At 41.0% G+C, this 15,208-nt stretch overlaps 1 pseudogene; it reads right to left on the bottom strand.

Moving 5' to 3' along the window:
- Nucleotides 1-363: 363 nt before the first annotated feature.
- Nucleotides 364-14,743, bottom strand: LOC132431876 (alpha-N-acetylgalactosaminide alpha-2,6-sialyltransferase 6-like; annotated as a pseudogene).
- Nucleotides 14,744-15,208: the final 465 nt, after the last annotated feature.

The following is a 15,208-nucleotide window of genomic DNA, read 5'->3' on the forward strand; positions in this document are numbered from 1 at the left end:
CCGACTGTCCCAGCCAACGGGAAGTAATTTGGGGTCCATCCTGGGGCTCTGGAAAAAGAAATCATGGGAAAGGACATGTCCTTAGCCTCAGATTACTCAGAAATAACCTGTCTATGCTCAGACCCTGACTGGACAAGAAATACCCACAACACCCGATTAACCACATAGAAGCCCAAATCCCTGATTTGGCCAAGAGATACCCCCAGGCCCTGAATGGCTGGAGGATTCACCCACTTCAAGGCCCAGATTGACCAAAAAACACTCAGACCAGCCTTGATTAGCCAGACATGGCCCTTGGTCGAGAGGTTGGGTGGAGAGCCACTTCTCCTGTGTCCCTTGTGACGGTCCCACAGGCAGGGTGACCTAGGTCCAGGAGGGGTGTGGGAGAAGGTGATTCTGTACAGCTGGGCCCAGGATGAGAAGACACTCTTCTCCGTGATGCCCTTGCTGCTAGGGCCATTCCAGATGTAGGTGATGCTCGTCCTGCCCCTTGGGCTCGTAGTAGCCGTAGGGCATGCACTGCAGGCGGGGCTGCTGGCTGCAATAGTTGGGGAGGGGTTGCAGGGAGACCATGCTATAGACGTGCAATCGCCATGGCGAACCAACCCGTGCTCGACCGCGAATGGGACTTTTCCCTGACCTTGCCTCTCTCAACCCGGAAGAGGTCCACAAATTGGCGCAACCCGGAAGAGGTCCACAAATTGGCGCATTCGTCCGAGAGGGAGCGCGCGGGCTCGGTGCTGGGCACACCAGGCCTGCGCACTGGGTGACGCGCGCCAGGCTTCCCTGGGGTTCCTGGATCCTGTTTGGGGGACCCCAGAAGATGAACAGAGTTTCGGGGTCCGGCTGGCGAACTCCGGGGGCCTCCGTAGCACACAGTATACACTGGAACGGGCCGTCACGCGGAAGGGGGTTTCGTTGCCCGCGTCGGCCGAGGAGCCCCAGGTGGGTGCCTCGTTTGCGCGGGTTGTGCTCGCTGGATCTCGGACCCAGCTTGGTGCCTAGCAGGTGGCTGAAGCTGGTGACAGTCACATACTGGTGGCACCGGGAAAGCCTCGTTTTGTTGCCAGAGTGGGGCTGGAGCCATCGATGATGCTCCACTTCTGCAGGCTGACGGATGCGGCCCGGGAGCGTTAATGAAAGACCCCACTGGCACTGTTGGGAGTTTGTTGCTACTGAGGGGCAGGGGACAGAGTTCTGCTGGCAGCCCAGGGGTAGGGGTGTGGGGCTACACTGGCTGAGGGGCCTCCGGAAGTCATGTGACGTCTCTGAGCCTCCGTTTCCTCATCTGCCCCGGGGAGCGCCTGGCCCCTTGTAGCCCCCAAGCCCCCTCACAAGGCGCGGGGAGCCGAGAGCCAGAGTTCGCGCCGCGCCGCTCGGGCCGCCCAGGCTCCGCCGCAGCCTCCGCCGCAGCCTCCGCCCTCCAGGTCCTAGCGCCGCCGCTCACCTCCAGGGCCCAGGCCTGGGCGGTGGACCAACTGATATTGTGTTAACAAGGAGTTTTCATACCCTGTAACAAAGGTTGCCAGTTTTCTCAGCTCCAGATGACAGAGTCCTCATGACCTTTTCCCCTACTTCAATGTAGACAATTCTACATAAGTTAAATCTTTTTCAATACCCCATTTCTGAATAAGAATCATTTAGTTGACAGAGATGGAAAATCCCAATCAAGATGGCTTAACCCAAAAGAAGGTATATTGGCTGAGTTAACATAGCAGTTCAAGGAAGACGGGATTCAGGCATGGCTTGATCTAGAGGTGCGCGATGTCATTAGAGCTCTAGTTATATATTTCTCTATGAAGTCCCTGGCTCTGCTCTTCTTCATTGATCAGTGTCATTTTCAGGCTGTCTCCCTTCAAGACGGTGAAATGGCTGAGAGAAGTTAAAGACTCACCTGTACTTACCACACTATTCAGAGAGTAAATCCGTTCCAGTTGCTCCTGTTACAAGGATAAACTGAGGCATATTACAGTATTTAGGAGTTCATTTGAGCAAAAACGGATTTGACTTGGGCAGCACCAAAACGGAAGTGGTTAGTGCTCTATGGACAGGGAGAGACTTTTCTAGAGAAAGGGCAGAGGCAAAGTAAGGAAATTATTGATTGGCTGCAGCTTTAAGCCTAGTTGGCTATTTGTGATTGGTGGTCCTTGGCATTTTGATATTGTAACCTTGAGGCATTTACAGGCTTAGATTTTGGTTTGTTTATGAAGGCTGCCATGGTAATAGAGTCGCCTCCATCTAATGGCCTCCTCGTTTAATGAGTTTGTCACTCATTAGGAGGAGAGGAGTCTCCTTAAGAGGACAGAGATTCAATGTCACAGAAGACAGAGATTTCATCTACCCTGTTGACTGCTTGTGACAGATACTGCAGACTGGATGCGAAAACTCCATTCTTATTCCTCTGTAATATCCTTCATTTTTGAGACAGGGACATTTAAAACAGTTTCTAAACTTCTTTTCAGGTGATGTATTTATGCCAACAAAGCCATCCATGTAAGATTTGCAAGGTGGAAGGAAGCCAGTCTCTACTGTATTGCTTCAACGAGTTCTGAAGGTAAGCACAGCTGTGGAGATTTTGGTCTTCCTTTGTTTGCTTTTTCTTCATCAATGTTATTAGAGTTTCCAGTGTCCAATCTTGTGCCAGGAGGCAGGGCATAGGGCTTGAATTGTAGTCAAGGTGATGTGATCTTAGGGCCAACAGCTGGCTTCCTCATGCTGGGATCTTGAAGGAAACAGTGTGATACTTGAGTCAGCAATTGAACCAGAAGCTTCCTGATTACCCAGCTTTCTGGTAACAGGGAAGACAGCTGCCTTATTAGGCCAATTCCTTTATGGTGTTCTGGGAATCATTTCTAAAGACTGAGGCTTGGTCTGGCTCCTTCAGCTCCTCCAATGATTTTGTAAGCTAAGGACCCTGTACTAAATGCCTTTAGGCTTAAACTATCTAGAATAGTTTCTGTCGTCTGCACCTGAGTCAATGCCCCCCTATATTCTAAGTGTCTAGAACTATTATTGTTGATATATTGTACATATTGTACATTGTATTGTTGATATATTGTACATATACAAAAATTATTTGTCACCTGGCTGATTTTTATCCCCAGAAACATCTACCCCCAAATTTCCTGGTTTTTTTTTTTAATTGAATGAAATAAAATACCAGTTACTGCCTCAAATTTTAGGACCTGGGTGATGGACTACACTGAACCCTGGAACTGAGGGTAGAGCCTAGTAAACCATATGGCTGAGACTGAAGGAAGAAAAATTCCCTAAAGCAATTGAGGTATTTTTTGTGGAGAGCAGGAAATACTACCAGTGGAGGCAAACAATGAGTATGTATTAGAGAAGCCTGCTTTTAAATAATTGTGTGCATTCCAGGAGATGATACTTGTTTACCTCAGCCAATTCTGTTTGTGAGACAAAAATACCACAGAGGGAATACTGAGAGAACAATAAAAACAAATTGTTTGAGACAGTGCTATTTACACACCCTCTTTCCCCATTAGCCACTTATCCCTTCTTCAGTAGTGTCAGAATCTCGATTTTTAGCCTGGCATATTGCTGCCCAAGTTAAAGATTTATTTCCTAATTTTCTTAGCAGCTAGGTACAAACAGGTGACTAAGTAAGGCCAGTGAAATGTAAGGAGAAGTTTCGTGTGTGGCTTCTACAAGAATTCCTTACAAGGGAAGAGGCAAACGGCATTTTGTCCCTTCCACTTTTTCACTTTGCTGGCCTGCAGATATGATGGTTGGAATTCTGGCAGCCATTTTGAACAATGAAGTGCCCTTGATGGTACAATGGAGAGAGTGGGTCATGATCTCATTATAATTTTGGAGCCACTGTGACAATTCTGGGCAGCTGGTTTTCAAAATCCTTTTGTGATAGATAGGAAAACTTCTAACTTGTTTAAACCAGTGCTGTTTTGGAGGTTTTCTGTTCAATGCAGATGAACTCAATCATATCCAATACCTAAGGAATAGGGATGTGACTTTAAATTCTGTAGGGGGATGCACATTATAGACTTAGGAAAGAAGACAGAAATGGAAGAATTGAGCAAAATCAGAGATAAGAGGTGAAGAATGTAGGACAGTTTTCACAGTGGCAAACATTAATATCATCTTGTTGTTACTATTTACCTTTACAACTTTCTTTATAGCATCTGAATCTCCTTCCGTTTTGTGAGTGTACTATACAGTCATCTAGGCTGAGCCAATCAGACCACTCACCCTGGATCTTAAATCAAAAGCAAATGATACCAGGAAGGGAGAGCAGAAGAAACTTCTCGAAAGTGGTGTCACCCAGCGTCCAGTGCCAATAATGTGGGAGGGTGCAATGTGGGATTAAGAGATTCGTGGTGGCAGCAACAGGGTTCCGCTTGGCAGTAGCTCTCCGGTTGGAGTTTGGCTGTGGTTCCGGCTGTGTTGTTGCTACATGATTCCTTCTCTTCTCCAGGCTCCTTAGTGATTCAAATCTGGGTCCTCCCCTTATAACATCTTTTAAAAACACCTTTTTATTTGCTTGTATCAGCCAGAGTCAGTTTGCGTCGATTGCTAAAGTGAACTCCGTCTGGTACACATCTTCTAATAATCATGCCGTGTGTAATACTGCAAAGACAAGCTTTGATTTAAATAAGAAATTTCAACCTGTCTTTTTTTCTGAATTGATTTTAAATAACATCCATATGTTTCTCCAGGGGTGAGAAGTCTTAGGAGCTTCTTTGATTAATCTTTCTGCCTTTCTAAATTCATGTTTCAAAACCAATTCATTTAAACTTGAAAAAGATGAATTTGGATTGAAAGAATGAACCCATATGTTTCAAATGGATTTTGAATTTACCAAGAATAAGACTCCTTAAATCCACACTTGATAAATACCCATCTAAACCTGTTACAAATGTGACATTAATGTGTGTGTATTAAAGGAATGCAGAATAACTAGGACATAGTATCTGTATTCAGTGAGGTCAGTCTTTCCAAAATTTTGTCCATTTGTCAGGGAAACTTCTATTAAGTGCCTGGCTCATAGTTGGTCCTTAATAAACGTTATTGATAATTGAATTCGGTGAGAATAGTAGGATGACTTTTCTGGGATTCTGTTTATGTAGAGTTCTTGTAGCTTAGAAAGATGGAAATAATTTAGCAGCAGGAGGGTCGACAGCAGTAGAAAATGATATGTGAGCTGTAAAATTTATTACGCTGATTACATGATGGCTAGTAGATGTTTTAAACAGAGCACAATTCTGCTTTCTGGTTATTTAACATTTCAGTGTTCATTTCCAGGTGCACACCACCTCCTCCTCACTGCCAGAGTCAATAAGTATTTACTAAATAGGCATACGTGCAAGTTACCTTATCAGGTATACATTCATAGTTTGTACCAAGCATACTGTATTTCATTCCTTGAAGGACCATGCTTCCTGACTGTGCTGTAGATGAGGTATCATTATTTATTGAATGTCATGATTCATCTCCCTCATATACCTATAGCTTGTTATGTGGATTAAAATTTGTCCTTCATTTCTTTCAGACATACAGGTTGTCCATGGTTATAATAAAACGTCCGAATGTATAACAAAATAAGGTTTGAGAATCACTGTTTTGAGAGCTTTGTTACTGAACAATCATTTTACATATTTTTTAACATTTAAAAATATTCTTATTTTCTTTTACATTCTTTTTAACAAAACTCCTTTCATCTTTACCCCTCCCCCATTGTTATTAAAGGAAAAATCTGTACTTTTTGCTGTGTTTACTTGTTGGTGTTCCCTCCGAGACTGGGTGCTTCTCAAGGTCAGGGCTGATGGCATTTTTCTTTCATTATCATCTTGTCTGCAATATATTTGTAATATAATTGCCACTTAATAAAACTGTATTGTGTAGATATAACAGATGGAAATGGGCTTGAAGCTTTTTACTATGTGAGACAGTGCACTTAGGTGGAAAGAACTCAGACTTTGGGATCAGAAACATAGTTTCAAATTATTCCTTTATTAATTATGAAATAAATTATACTACTTTCTTTATTACTTATGTAATGAGTAATATTACTGGCTCTTACACTCCTAGTCTTCAGGTAGAAAAAAGAAATGATGGGGGATTGAGAAGATTAATGGAAATTATTGTATAATTTATTTAGCTCAATGCCAAATGTACTATAGGCACACAATAAGGTTTGCTCCTTTTTTTTTTTTTTTCTTTTTTTTGCGGTACGCGGGCCTCTCAGTGTTGTGGCCTCTCCCGTTGCGGAGCACAGGCTCTGGACGCGCAGGCTCAGCGGCCATGGCTCACGGGCCCAGCCGCTCCGCGGGTTGTGGGATCTTCCCAGACCGGGGCACGAACCTGCGTCCCCTGCATCGGCAGGCGGACTCTCAACCACTGCGCCACCAGGGAAGCCCTGCTCCCTTTTTTATTGGCATTAATTCCAGGCAGTGTTAGGTATACCATTTTACTTAAGTAGAGAAAGCACTAGGTAGATAGTTGAGAAAACTGAGTTCTGAGATTCATTTTGACCTTGAGTTTGGATAAAGCCCCAAAACATTCTGGGTCTCAGTTTCTTCTGTCTAAAATGAGAATAACATCAGTCAAAGGATAGAAGTTATTAAAGTTAATAAGATGAAAAGCCTTGGAAAAATTTCAGTAACTACACACATAAAAGGTGTTACTATTTTTGTTTCTGTTTTAATTGTTCACAGCTCAATAAATTATCATTTGTTAAAATTAAATTATATATATACATATATATTTCTTTTGAGGCTAAGAAGATGTTACTAGTAGGTCCCTGAGGGTTCCCAGAAAATGTTGATTTAAAACATTGAAAGTAATCTTAAGGAAGAAAGTACTGTGGTGAAACAAGAGATTTGAAAGATGATTTTAGCTGTAAGATTTTGGACAGATTGAAGAGAGGGCTAAGACAGGTGGTGAGGAATGGGTTTTGGAATACCAAATGTAAAATGACAAGGACAGGAACAGAGATTTAACCATGGAAAAATAATAAGTCCTAGAAATGTATAACTGATTTTCCAAAAGAAAACTGTTCAACTTGTCTTTGGGTGTAGAATTTTGCAATAGGGTCTTCTATATACAACTAACCCTTGACTACTAAAGCGGGGAGCAACGTGTTTATTAGTTTTCTTCATCTGGTAATAAACCTGTTGTTGTATTTTGCTCCATTGCAGCCAAACTCTCAAAGTTCTCCTCCATCCAGTGCTTCCAATTCTTCACTGCCACTCTTCAAGACATTCTTTTTAGTAAACGTTTCACACAAGAAAATTCTGTAAATGTTTGAAGAGGAAGTCTTTATTTGTAAGAAGAATATTAACGACCATTCATTAGACTTTATGTTTAGAAGTAAAAACTCAGGCAGAGAGACATCTGAGGAAAATGAAAAGTTCCAATTTGTGGGGTTTACACCCTAAGTACTTAAATACCTGCAAGCCTCGTTGTCATTTTTTAAAGGAAAGTGCAGGGTATTAGGGCTGTCAACACACACTCTCTTTCAGTCATGTTGATAATTTTGAAAAATGGACATTAACTTCTCAGTTTCTTTTCTGGGAACTTCTGCCCACCTCTTAAAGGTTGGAATTCACCAAGCGTTTTTCTAGAGCCCCTTATTTCGTGCTCATATTCTGTCTGAGTGATCCTGGCTGTTCTCATTATCTCTAACCTTTACTAAAGACTTCCAAATTGATGTCTCTAATCTGGACCTCTACAGTATAGTTACACAGCCCTTTGCTAACTAGACCTCTCCACAGTATGCCTTATAGGCATCTCTCTCAATACTTCTGAATATGAGCACTTTTGTTTCCTCTTAAAAATTTTCCCTCACCCTGTATTTTCCATCTTATCTGCTGATATTACTTTCCATCCAGCAACCACACAAGAAATCGCTGCAGACCCCACCTTTCTTGCACACCCTACCATACACACCATAAAATCTTGCCAACTTTCCCACCTCAATAGCTCTGGGATAGATTCTTTTCTCTTTGTCCTTATAACAAGGTTTTGGTTTAACCCTCATCATCTCATGCAGTAGATTCCAAACTCAACTGCCTGCCTCCGGTCTTATCCCATTATGACTAATTCTTCATCCTGCCACCAGAGTGATCTTCTTAAAACTCACATTTGACCATGTCACAGATTGGTGTGTAACCCTTCAGAAGAGTCCTAACTTTTACAGGCTAAATATCAAACCCTTTAATATATATGCTGATATCAATATATAGCATATAAGGAACTCTATCATTTAGCACCCGCCAGTGCCACCCTCACACCCTTTTCTGGTAGTCACTTGCCTAGAATGCCATTTCTACTTTCTTAGCCTACTAGTCTATGTGGAATTCCTGCTAATGTTATGAAATTCAGTTCAGGTCGCCTTCTCCAGGAAGCCTTCCGGACTCTCCTACTTGCTCTCATTGTGTTCCTCAGGAAATACTTTGCTCTGAGCTTTTCTCACAGTTTTGCACATCTGTCATTGCCTTCACTGCGTTGCATTTTGATGACCTCTTTGTGACAACCTTCCAGGCTTGGTTGTGGGTGACTTGAGGACAGGAATCATAGCTTGTTCTCCTTTACCTCCAACATGCTTAGCACCAAGAGTGTACAGAATAACAAACTGTGTTTTTTTCAATGGATATATTGAAGGGCAATGAAATTATAAAAAGAGGAACAACATCTTTAAGACATTTCATCTATGTTTTCCTGTTTGTTCTTCCTCAATTTTACTAATATTGTGATAGATAATTCACAGTGAACATAGGCTGTCTAAGGGGAAAAGAAAGGAGACGGCCTTTTAAGCTGAGAGGTCATTTCCTTGCATTTCTCTAGATCTGAGATCTAATTAGATCTCTGAAGTTTAAGCCTAAGTCAGGGTAATTTGAAAGATAGTGTATCTCTTTCTTACCTTTTCATTTTAATGGTTTTACTATTGGTTGAACAGTTCCAAATCACTGTGGAAGTCTTTCCAAAAATATTTAGGTCATAATCATTTGAAGACAATTCTGATCTATTCTGTGGATCTGAGGATAGATGGCCTTATTGCCTTTCTATATTTTTTGCTTCGTATCATTTGTTTTTTCTCCAGCAAGTTAACTTGCTGTACTTAATTCTATATTTAAAAATAGAAGATAAGTTTACGTTGTCAATCTAAGTATAATATATTTAATGAAATAAACACAAATATTAAAATAAGTAGTCAGATGCCACCTTCTGGCTCTTGAAGAAAAGAGGAACGTAAATCAATTGTTGTACACAAACTGGCATAGTGAAGGTGACTGTCGGTTCCTTTGGGTTGATTTTGTCCCCCACCCTTAAACACATATGGTGTATCATGCCGTATCTTCAGGCTGTGTCAGCTACACATAATATAGCAATGGTAAGGAAGAAACACAAAATGCAAGACTTTGACCTTCAAAGTTACCTAATTTGTCTTTGCTCAAAAGCAGTTGTTAGAGCTACAGAGTTAAAAAGTCTTCTAAAGAAATGTAAATGGCCGTCTGTGCAACTTCAGTGTCAGGCATAAATCCAGAGCCAGGAAACACTGTCACCATAAATCCAAGTGGCAACATAGGTCCACGGAGAGAGGAGAGAATCGTATTTCTTTGGTAACTATAGTTTAAGCTAGTTTCCCCCTTAGAGGAGGAAAGACTCTTTTACTTTCCTTCTGCTTCTTTTCAAACTCTGGGTACTACAAGCCCCTATCTTTAGGAAGGTGATTAAAAGTTATTTATATAAGGTGATAGAAGAGTTACATTTGAAATCTGTGCTTTATGTATTCGCATCCAATTGATAATACAGCTAAGTAATGAATAGATTTTGTCAACAAAATGGGTTTTTGATGGTTGGGGAACAACTCTAGGATACCAGAATTTTTTGTCTGTGCCTATAGTTGTTATCAACTGATGTTTCAGAAAGATAAAAATAAGACTCAGGACATGTAGGATCTTGCTGTAGACAGCTGGAGGCAACCTTCCTAAGAATTTGTAAACCAATTTCAAAGAGCCCTCAGTTGTTTTGCTGTTAAATGTTGGGAATTTAAAGTCAACAATCCTTTGTTTAGCAAATCATCTTCATGAATTTCTGAGTGTGCAAACATGAACCTGGACATTATTTGGCTAGTGGGTGGAGAGCTGAACTGCACTGCATAAGAAATTACTGGATAAGGCCAGACACTATAAAACTCTTAGAGGAAAACATAGGTAGAACACTTTATGACATAAATCACAGCAAGATCCTTTTTGACCCACCTCCTAGAGAAATGGAAATAAAAACAAAAATAAACAAATGGGACCTAATGAAACTTAAAAGCTTTTGTACAGCAAAGGAAAACGTAAACAAGACGAAAAGACAACCCTCACAATGGGAGAAAATATTTGCAAATGAAGCAACTGACAAAGGATTAATCTCCAAAATTTACAAGCAGCTCATGAGCTCAATATCAAAAAACAACCAACCCAATCCAAAAATGGGCAGAAGACCTAAATAGACATTCCTCCAAAGAAGATAGACACATTGCCAACGAACGCATGAAAGAATGCTCAACATCACTAATCATTAGAGAAATGCACATCAAAACTACAATGAGATATCACCTCATACCAGTCAGAGTGGCCATCATCAAAAAATCTAGAAACAATAAATGCTGGAGAGGGTGTGGAGAAAAGGGAACCCTCTTGCACTGTTGGTGGGAATGTAAATTGATACAGCAACTATGGAGAACAGTATGCAGGTTCCTTAAAAAACTAAAAACAGAACTACCATACAACTTAGCAATCCCACTACTGGGCATATACCCAGAGAAAACCATAATTCAAAAAGAGTCATGTACCACAATGTTCATTGCAGCTCTATTTACAATAGCCAGCACATGGAAGCGACCTAAGTATCCATCGACAGACGAATGGATACAGAAGATGTGGCACATCTATACAATGGAATATTACTCAGCCATAAAAAGAAACGAAATTGAGTTACTTGTAGTGAGGTGGATGGACCTAGAGACTGTCATACAGAGTGAAGTAAGTCAGAAAGAGAAAAACAAATACCATATGCTAACACACATATATGGAATCTAAAAAAAAAAAAAGGTTCTGAAGAACCTAGGGGCAGGACAGGAATAAAGACACAGATGTAGAGAATGGACTTGAGGACACAGGGAAGGGGAGGGGGAAGCTGGGATGAAGTGAGAGAGTGGCATGGAAATATATACGCTACCAAATGTAAAATAGGTAGCTAGTGGGAAGCAGCAGCATAGCACAGGGAGATCAGCTCGGGTGTGACCACCTAGAGGTGTGGGATAGGGAGGGTGGGAGGGAGACGCAAGAGGGAGGAGATATGGGGATTATATGTATATGTATAGCTGATTCACTTTGTTATAAAGCAGAAACTAACACAGCATTGTAAACAATTATACTCCAATAAAGATGGTTAAAAAAAAATTACTGGAGTAGTGAGTTGGAGACTATCTGGTAGAGACAGGAGAAGAACACAGAAAGTTGGGTCCAAAGTAGGCCATGACTGATGAGAAATTCCTCAAGGTAGGAAATGCCCAGTTGAATGTAGGGGAATGGTATCTAATAATCAATTTTAAAAACAATTATATAGTTGGGACTTCCCTGGTGGCACAGTGGATAAGACTCTGCGCTCCCAATGCTGGGGGCCCGGGTTCGATCCGTGGTCAGGGAACTAGATCCCATATGTGTGCTGCAACTAAGAGTTCGCATGCCACAAGTAAGGATCCTGAGAGCCAGAACTAAGGAGCCCACGTGCTGCAACTAAGGAGCTGGCGAGCCGCAACTAAGGAGCCTGCAAGCCGCAACTAAGACCCGGCACAACAAAGTAAATAAATACATATTAAAAAAAAAATTGTATAGTAAACTTGACACCCTTTGTTGCCCAAAACCTTCAGTAAAAATAGGCTCTCTGTAGATAACACAGCCTTGAGTTAGGCATTTTAGAGAAATGAGAGAAATCAGAGGAATGTTGCATGTGATTTGAAGTAATGTAGAAGAGGAACAGGATAAAGTGAAACTAAACTTTTGACTGACTCAGGAAAAAGGAGTCAGTGGTAACTAGAAAAAGCATAAGAAACATAAGAATGCCCTGAGAAATTAATGAACCAGGTTAAAGCCTTTTTATTGAAAATTTAAATGACTGGTTAAGCCCAGGAGGTGGGAGAACTTTCAATTTCAGGTAACTCTATGGAAACTTACTATCTCACATGTAAACAGACCCTTTAAAATGGTTTATGTAATTCATGAGTGGTACTGCATTCACAATAGTAACACCTGATGAAGCCTGGACAAATGAAAAATAGATCCACTTGGATTTGCATTTTCTTCTATATAGTATATGTGCTTTGAGAATAATTGTTTTTAAATTTAAAAATCCTGCATTTTGTCCTCTGGCATTACTTTTGCTCACCCAACCTCACCAATCCTCTCAGCCCCAAGTGTCCAGCCTTATGTCTCATCCAGCTGTGGGTGTAGATGTGGTCAATCCAGGGTGCATCACAGCCCCTGAACTAAAAATCAACAAGACACAGGCACCCCAAAGTTTAGGGCTGCTCTGTTTACAGGAACCTCGACTTCGGTACACCTTAAATATCCCAGGAAAGAGAAAAATGGATAAAGAAGTTGTGGTACTTTTGTGCTCTGTCCCCCATTCTCTCTCTGCTCTGCCTCCTGAAAGCCTATAACTCATTCAAAATTCCTTCAGCATTGCTTCTCCTATAACCACAAACTAACCCCCCATAGCTGCTCTAAAAGGGAATGCTACTCGCTCATTCTTTTAATAAGCACTTATCTTTGGTTTTGGCCTTGCCGCGCAGCTTGTGGGATCTTAGTTCCCCGACCAGGGATCAAACCCGGGCCCCCTGCGATGAAAGTACCTGAGTCCTAACCACTGGACCACCAGGGAAGTCCCTTAATAAGCACTCTTGAAGAGCTTCTCGTGTGATCAGTTTCAAGCAATGCAGATGGTACTTGTAAAATCATGTTATGGAAAAAACTGAATTAAATTGAAATATTGAAAAAGAAAATCTGAGCAACATTCCATCATAGAACACTTCACGGAAGCCTAAATGTTATAGAAAATCAAGGTGATCTAAATGCCAATGCAGACTAGAGTTAGATTAGAAAAGATTCATAGAGTTAGAAAGAACACCTAACAAGGAGTCAGAATGAATTTACCAAGAGCAAAATGTGTTGGGCCATCTCATTTCAAAGTTTTGTCATTGTTACTGAAATGAGAGGTCCAAAAAATGATGTAGACATACAGTACTTGGAATTTTGAAGGCATTTTACAAGATATCTGACAATTTTCTTATGGATAAGATAAACTATAAAATGTATATGATTACAGCTTGGTAAACTTATTAAATGACAGAACCCAGAGGATACTGATGATGGGTCTATATAGGGAAAGTTCTATGCTTCTCCCCTCTTCCCTTTTATATTTTATCATTTTAGTTATTGACTCAAAGGGACACATAAAAAGCAAGCTTATTAAATAAATGTGAAGATAATACAAAGCTGGGAGGATCCCTCCACCCGAAAGGTATGAATCTCCTGGACTAATAAATCAGATACAAAAAAAGATAAAAAATTGAATATTTATTATTATAGTGGTCTATACTATTGACTGTAGGCCAACTGCCCAAATAAAGGGTGGAAGTGAGGGGCTTACCAGCAGCAAATTGTGAAAAGGCATGGTTTTCAGGATCCACTGAGTTCAAGATTAGTTAGCAGTGTAACGCAGCTCCCAAACCCAGTTAATTCTAGTTTATTGCCAAGGATTGAACTATGTCTCCCCTTCCCCCCTCATTCTTATGGTGAAGTCCTAACCCTCAGTGTGATAGTGTTTGGAGATGAGGTCATGAGGGTAGAGCTCTCATTATAGGATTGTGCCCTTACAAGAAGAGATACTGGAGAGCTTGCTCTCTCTCTTTCCCTGCTTTGTATGGACACATGGCGAAGGTCATCTGCCAGCCAGGAAGAGAATCCTAAGCAGAACCCGGTGATGCCGGCACCCTGATCTTGGACTTCCACCCTCCAGGACTCAAACAAAATTTCTGTTGTTTAAGCCACCTAGTCTTTGCTATGTTTTCATGGTACCCTGAGCTCATACAATTAACCTGCACAAATAAGATTCTTTGATCTTAAAAAAATTTTTTTTGTTTTGAAAGCCTCTGATTACATTTAATCTGTTCATTTTATTTTTGATATATTCTTAGTTGTTCATGGCTCATAATGTCCTTCTGAAATTGAGCCCCTAGGAGAACTCAAGTCACTAATTATGTAGCAAGCTCGCCCTCAGACTTACTCTCTGGAGATGAGAGTACAGATTTTTAAAGGGGCACAAGTCAGACCAAATAACTTGACCTTAATGTGCAGGTCTAATATGTCCTGGTAAGTACATTTATACTATTTATAGTTGACAAAAAATTTGTTTTCTTAGCCATGAAATAGAATATAGACGCCTCTCGAGTCACAGTCAAACAGGTATTGGGGGATAGGGGTTGAGGATAAAGTTGCACGTGGAAACAATGGAGAGTTTTCATGGGTGCAGGGTCAATCTAATGGTTTGAGTTTGGGACCTACATGTTAAGAACTTGAACTTTTTATTCACCATACGCACTTGGACTCTGACTGATCTTCTGTAACAGCGAATGAACCAAATAAGTTGAAGAACTATTTCTGAAATCCATCTTCACATTCATTTCTTCAACACTTGTGAGAATGTCGCTCATGGCACTTGATGAATTTCTGCGAATTCCCTTTTTTAATACCTTAGTAAGGAAGTGTGAAAGAAACCATGATGAATTAATGCTAAAACATTTCCATAGGCTAGAAAAAAATCTGCCTAGAGATCAGGCCTGGAGGAGGAACAAGCAGCCCAATGTGAACTTTTGGTTGCTGTTGAGTGTTTTTGTTTTTCTAAATGTGGGCCTGCGAAGGAGAGGTGAGAGCCGTGGTCTCTAAGGAAATCCTGTGCTTCTTGCTATCTTGGCGCTGGAGTGTGGTAAATTGCTAGAGGTGCTGTACAACATATGGAAGAGGAATGGATGTGATGAGACAGACATAATTTATCTGTCTTTCTCATTTCTCTGCTATTTTCCCACTCCTTCCTATTTATAAATATTGTCAAATTTCATCTACTTCCCCTCTCTTTCCTTCTGGATTTGATAACATTGATGTCTCCTAATTCTTATTAA

This window comes from Delphinus delphis, chromosome 10 (assembly GCF_949987515.2).
Source record: "Delphinus delphis chromosome 10, mDelDel1.2, whole genome shotgun sequence".
NCBI classification, from domain to species: Eukaryota; Metazoa; Chordata; class Mammalia; order Artiodactyla; family Delphinidae; genus Delphinus; species Delphinus delphis.